The following is a 7500-nucleotide window of genomic DNA, read 5'->3' on the forward strand; positions in this document are numbered from 1 at the left end:
ACATAAACCTATAATCATGATCTCTTGTATTTCATTGCTTCTATTCATATGCACACATGTACACACACATTCTGTATATGTATTCTCAAATTTTGATATATATATACATATACATACATTAGAATAAGAAAAAATCCGTGTATATTAGATAAATTAAATAAACTCTCAATAAATGAAAAATGAGATTTATTTTGAGCTTTTCAAAGGGAGATGGTCCCTTCGAAAGCTCAAAAAAGATTTCCTTTCTCATATATTGTAGAGAGAGAGAGAGAGAGAGAGAGAGAGAGAGAGAGAGAGAGAGAGAGAGAGAGAGAGAGAGAGCTTAGTGTCCAAACTCTCAACTTCAGTCATGTCCATCTTCCAGTTTTAACACAACAAGCCACCGAATAATCACAAACCGATCAAGACATTTTATTCCAACAAAAAGAAAAAAAAAAAGAAATATTCCTGATTCCGAATTGACTCTGGTCCATTTCCCACAAACAATGGATTGATATCCTTGAGGGAATTTTCATTTCCCGCAGACACATCTCAATCAAACTTCCTCTGAATATCAATTATCGGATCTCTTAGTCCCTTGATTAATCTTGTTTACTCTTAATTACTTGAAGATAAATTGACTTCGTCCTGAATAAGGCGGTGGAGGGGGGGGGGGGGGTTGTGGTCTTGTTTTGGCGATGAATAACTTCAATGTATAATGAAATGGAATGCAGATGATTGAATAATCGCTTTGGTATCATGGGATTAAACATTTATATTCAACACTAAATTCAATTTAACATAGATTGGATTACATTTATATTAAACGAATATTTTTTTTCTAAAGTGTTTAGAAATATATATCAATGAGATGTATAATTATGAGTCTGAAATACAGAGGAAAGAAAATCCATAAAAAATAATTAATTACTTAGAACCTTTCGTATTATTCACCAAACTTACAACTGCACTCCACAAGGCACTGGGAGAGTTGGAAGACCCAGGCCTACATGGCTGAGGACTATGAAACGTGAAGTTGATGATGATGAATGGAGAAGTATTGATTTAAAAGCTCAAGATAGAGACGACTGGTGAGATCTAACTGAGGCCCTTTACGTCAATATGCCTGGGAGGAGATGATGAAATCTAATTTGACTCCATTACATTGGACTAATTGATAACTAATCAGAAAATTAATATTCCAACACTAAATTTAATTTACTAGATACGATTATACTGGCCTAATTCATAACCAACTTTATTCTCATCATTTATTTATTTCCTTATTTCCTTTCCTCACTGGGCTATTTTTCCCTATTGAAGCCCTTGGGCTTATAGCATCTTGCTTTTCCAACTAGGGTTGTAGCTTGGCTAGTAATAATAATAATAATAATAATAATAATAATAATAATAAATGTAAAATTAAAACTAAACTTTCCACCACTAAAATCAATTTTCAGCAACATAGTTATAGATTGTTCTTTATAACTGCATTTCTTTTACATATGGATCTTGATATGATAGAGGTTGAAGGATTATTTATAAGTATATGAAGTAAAGAATATACAAATTTTATTTTATTGATTTTGTGTATTTGTACAGTTTTCTTTACAATTGGTATGTTCATATTGTTGTTTCTACATTTTGTGGTAGGACTGTAAGAATACTACCACCATACGTCCTGCGTGTTGTAGAAAGCGACTAATAGGACAGTTGCTGCCTTATAATCTTACTTCCTAGCACAAGGCTAGACCCACTTCCAGTAATAGTGGAAGCTGCTGCCTTAAAGTAGGATTATTTAGTCAAAGGTTAATCCCACCGTCAACAACTGAGGTTGAGGACTGCAAGAGCACGAGGTCTTAAAAACCCTTTTCCAAATTATAGACAATGCCTGATGCTATCAGTCATATTAAGCAACCGACCCCTTATCGTAAGGATAACGGCGGGAGAGAAGAAGATGAGTTCTATATTTCTTGAGTGATTCATTGATTAGGTTTTATCTAGCTTTTTAAGCGATTATTCGAGAAGACAGAAATAAGAATAATGACTGTGCTTATGAGTACTCAGTATAACACAGGAGTAATGAACGTGTGGTGTCTAGCCTTATGCCGAATGACACACACACACACACACATATATATATATATACATATATATATATATATATATATATATATATACATATGTATGTATGTATATACTGTATATATATATATATATATATATATATATATATATATATATATATATATATATATGTATATATATATATATATATATATATATATATATATATATATATATATGGATTAATATCAACACAACATCGTGTTCAAATAGAAATAAATTTCTACCTCATACCTGGGATCGAACGCTAGCCCCTTCAAAAGAAAGGCCAGGTTGAAACCAACCATGTCACGAGAGCCCATAAAAGAAATTGGAACCTGACCGCTACCAGCTGTCCAAGGATTTACCTGGCGAGACATCAGTCTCTAACCAGCGAGTTTTACCCAATTTCCCGGGCCACCACGTGACACAATTGGTAGTAATTCATTCAAATTACCCCTAATGAGTCAATATGGATTAATATCAACACAACATCGTGTTTAAATAGAAATAAATTTCTACCTCATACCTGGGATCGAACGCTAGCCCCTTCAAATGAAAGGCCAGGTCGAAACCAACCATGTCACGAGAGCCCATAAAAGAAATTGGAACCAGACCGCTACCAGCTGTCCAAGGATTTACCTGGCGAGACATCAGTCTCTAACCAGCGAGTTTTACCCAATTTCCCGGGCCACCACGTGACACAATTGGTAGTAATTCATTCAAATTACCCCTAATGAGTCAATATGGATTAATATCAACACAACATCGTGTTCAAATAGAAATAAATTTCTACCTCATACCTGGGATCGAACGCTAGCCCCTTCAAATGAAAGGCCAGGTCGAAACCAACCATGTCACGAGAGCCCATAAAAGAAATTGGAACCTGACCGCTACCAGCTGTCCAAGGATTTACCTGGCGAGACATCAGTCTCTAACCAGCGAGTTTTACCCAATTTCCCGGGCCACCACGTGACACAATTGGTAGTAATTCATTCAAATTACCCCTAATGAGTCAATATGGATTAATATCAACACAACATCGTGTTCAAATAGAAATAAATTTCTACCTCATACCTGGGATCGAACGCTAGCCCCTTCAAATGAAAGGCCAGGTCGAAACCAACCATGTCACGAGAGCCCATAAAAGAAATTGGAACCAGACCGCTACCAGCTGTCCAAGGATTTACCTGGCGAGACATCAGTCTCTAACCAGCGAGTTTTACCCAATTTCCCGGGCCACCACGTGACACAATTGGTAGTAATTCATTCAAATTACCCCTAATGAGTCAATATGGATTAATATCAACACAACATCGTGTTCAAATAGAAATAAATTTCTACCTCATACCTGGGATCGAACGCTAGCCCCTTCAAATGAAAGGCCAGGTCGAAACCAACCATGTCACGAGAGCCCATAAAAGAAATTGGTACCTGACCGCTACCAGCTGTCCAAGGATTTACCTGGCGAGACATCAGTCTCTAACCAGCGAGTTTTACCCAATTTACCCAATATACATATGTATGTATGTATATACTGTATATATATATATATATATATATATATATATATATATATATATATATATATATATATATATATATATATATATATATACATATGTATGTATATATATATATATATATATATATATATATATATATATATATATATATATATATATATATACATATATATATATATATATATATATATATATATATATATATATATACATATTTATATATACATACATATTAGGGTCACGCCTGACCTACAACTCGGTCTCTCCCTGTCCTCGGGTAAGGAGGGGGGGAGGGGGAGTTTTCATACCCAGGTGGGAGTGGGTCCCCCGAGAGGTACACTCTGAAACCATAACTGTCTTGCAGGAGTTAGGATAGAGGAAGGCGGCGGGCACTGTTGAATCTGTATGTGTTTGTGCATATCAACCTGAATTGTTAGCCGATAATTTTTGACAGGTCGCGTACACTAGTAAAGAAGCGAGAATTCTCTTCAACTCCATCCTTCATTCCTTCTTGCCCTCCTCTTCTCCTCCTCCTCCTCCTCCTTCCCATTTTCTCCTTGATGACGTCAGAGAATCTCTGCCGAGTCAACAAAAAAATAAAAAACCCTCCATCTTGAATAAGGAATGAAGCTAAGTGGATTGGCCAAAGGGATATAAAGCTTTAGCTGTACAATCACATGGAAATCTCGTGCGTATGTTTTTCACTCAGCTGTTTATTCAGCTGGATAAAACGAGGACTGTTCTTCCGAAATCGCAGGTGCTTCTTAATCCATATTCTCTGGGAACTATATGCGCCAAATCCTTCTTAGGTAATATTAAGGTCAATTGATGTTCCTTGACACATTTCATTGTGCTAGGTGTCTTTTCAACATTCCATTCTTTTATGGGGGCTTTGCTAGTTTTCAATGTTTTCTTTTATGCACAAAACATCTAATATATTGTTTTCCATTGGTTTTAGCGTTAACTGTGTTACTTTCATTGTATTGTTGACTTTGCTAGCTTTCAATGCTTCATGTTTTTTATGCACAAAACCTCTCATACATTATTTTCAATTGGTTTTAGAGTTATATGTGTTACTTTCATTGTAATTTTGACTTTGCTGGCTTGGAATGTTTCTTGTTTTTTCTATGCACAAAACATCTCATATTGTTTTCAATTGGTTTTAGAGATAACTGTGTTACTTCCATTTGGACACATCGGTTGTGCTGGCCTATGTGGTAATGTCCCTGACTGGTGAATCCACACTGGGGTTCGACTCCGCTCAAACTCGTACTATCCTTTGGTCGCTGCAGCCTCACCATCCTTGTGAGCTAAGGATGGGGCGTTTGGGGGAGCCTATAGGTCTGTCTGCTGAGTCATCAGCAGCTATTGCCTGGCTCTCCTTAGTCCTAACTTATGTGGAGAGGATCTTGAGCACTGATTATGTGTATATGGGCAGTCTCTAGGGCATTGTCCTGCTCGCTAAGGCTATATTACTGTCTCTTGCTCTAGCCATTCATGAGCGGCAAAATAGAAAAACAATCTTTTTACACAAGTTCAAAATAGTAATACCTGCGGGCTTCTCTTATATCTCCGTCAAACCTTATAGTGGTCTTTGTCATGGGTCTTCACATACAACAGCGTCCCTTACGAAAGGAGCCGAGAAGGGGAGATTTATGACCCTCAAAACTCAGGCCTGTACAGGTTTACCTTTATTAGGTAAACAGCCTGACTTGTCTCTCGTCTTCTGCGTAAAAATAACACTTTCCTAGCTCATATCTTCAATAAGTTCATTATCTCCTGCCATACTTTTGAGGAATTACAACTAATTCTTCGTATACCGCCATGCAGGTTCATGGACTGGGTTCATGATCTCATTCAAGGAGACCGTCACACCACACAGTTGTCCCCCTTATTACCATGTAGGTAAGGTCAGGCATCCCGTGGGAGGCACCTCGACCCCCTGGCCAGGTGACCTCCCTCCTCTAATCCAGGCTGGGATCCTCGAAGATTCATTGACTACTGCAGTTGCCAAGCGGCAAGACATAGTCTTCCCTCGAATTCCCATGGCTCTGCAATCTTTGTGGCCTCTTCCACTGATAGTGTGCATGAATTTTAGGGAACAGACCCTATTGATTGGCTTATTTTTGTCAATCTCGGGATAGATGACCAAAGGCTTCGCAGGAATAGAAGCGGCTAGACTCCTTGACGGGTCCCTCCCCTACCTGATGACCTTCTTTCCCACACAGCAAAGCCTTGTTGAGATCCACCAATGGCTGCTAACTATGTTTCCCTTTTCCCCGTTAGGGGGTTGGTATAACCGAGCACGTTGTCTAGTGGTAGATGAACCATCATATTCAGTAGAGCCATCATGACATCAGTCACATCAGTGAAGCAGTTCTGGTAGGCACTGTTGCTTCCTTTGGTCGCCTTGATGACACTGAAGTAGCAGCAGTAGTGGATTCAGCATGTGAAGCTTCAATTAGGTGGGGGGGGGGGATAACAGGGGAGAGTAAGCTGTGGCACCCTAGCAGTACCAAACAAACTCTGCTGAATCCCTCGTCAGGCTGGGAGGAGTGAATTGAGGAAAAGTCCCCCTTTGTTCATGTTTTTTATGTCAGCTACCCCTCAAAATTGGGGCAAGTGCCTTGATAAATAGATTAGATCATGATAAATACTAATGATCTGTCGTCATCAAACAAATATCTACAGACTGCAGATGGGAATTCATTGGCTTTCATGTGTGTTTCAGGGTGATTGGTTCATTCTTACCCTCGGGTAGCTTGGCCTTCCGGGTTGTGAAGCTACCGCAATGACGGTAAATGTGCGTTGTGAAACCAAGAACTGACTCTTCTCCTGACTTTTTAGTTCATAATTCTCTACCATAACACCTTTTCTTGTATTAGGCAAGGCGTTTTTCTCTAGTAACTGTAGCAGTATTTGATAGCTCATGAAGCATTCCTGTGATCTGCCAGTCGCCTATATAGCAGAATCTTTCGACAATTGCAACCTCTATATTGTCTTTTCTATTACTGACCTATATCAACTAAATCAATTCGTTTTGGGCGTTAGTTGTCGTATGGCCTAGTCATCTACTATAGTTCAGGATAATCAGGAACGATGACGTTTTGTGTCGACGCTGTCCTGTATATCTCTACTCTTATGAATTTGATCTTTACTCGGACTGGTAATAATTTCTCTACCACATGCGTTAAATTATCGAGTTCCAAGTCTTGTGTTTTTTATTCTTGCCACTTTCCATCCTCTAGTCCCCTGTATCCTTCATTCTCGTCTTCTGAAGTAGCAGCTACTAATGTGTGCAGTTTTATCTCAGCTGCACAGGAAAAACAAACCGGAAAAACAATCCATTAAAAATAATGAACAGCAAAAATATGACCTCGAAATTAGAAAGAAATCAAATTCTGTAATAAGACGAATTACAGGAAAAGTAAAATTATTTTGGTCTTCCAAAAATATATATTCAAAGTGAAGGGTCTTCTTCAGAGCAGGAAATGAAAAAAAAAAAAAATAAAACCAGATTTCTTTATAACTTGCACACCCCAACGAATAGCAAAGGCAAAATGAAAAAAAAAATGAAAAAATATTTTTTTTTCTCCTTTCCAAAACGAAATTTACTGTTTCATGTTTCAGCGCAAAAATGATTTCTTCTTGGAAGAACCTGGGACTCATTAAAGTTTAAAAGTTCTTAAACGTCCCCTTTGCCAGATCTTATTATCGGCAACGGAAGAGACTTCCAAAATATAGCTGTCCTTTCAAACTAAAACAGAAAATAGGGAGGAAATAGGTCAACGAGAACCCGAGTTAATTTTTCATATGATGTTTGATTTCCAATTACCTTACGATAGATAAATCGCCTCATTTATCTACGCTAATAAAAAATTAGCCGTAA

At 37.8% G+C, this 7500-nt stretch overlaps 1 long non-coding RNA gene across 4 annotated transcripts in view; it reads right to left on the reverse strand.

Moving 5' to 3' along the window:
• LOC137641355 (uncharacterized) overlaps positions 1-7500 on the reverse strand; it is a 535183-nt gene that overhangs the window by 347270 nt on the left and 180413 nt on the right. The window contains exon 3 of one of the 4 annotated variants that reach the window (XR_011044502.1): positions 6802-6924. The exons of the other annotated variants lie outside the window; for them this stretch is intronic. This is a non-coding gene — a long non-coding RNA (uncharacterized lncRNA). Of the gene's footprint in view, positions 1-6801; positions 6925-7500 lie in introns of those variants that run through there. 4 annotated transcript variants of the gene reach the window in all.

This window comes from Palaemon carinicauda, chromosome 5 (assembly GCF_036898095.1).
Source record: "Palaemon carinicauda isolate YSFRI2023 chromosome 5, ASM3689809v2, whole genome shotgun sequence".
NCBI classification, from domain to species: Eukaryota; Metazoa; Arthropoda; class Malacostraca; order Decapoda; family Palaemonidae; genus Palaemon; species Palaemon carinicauda.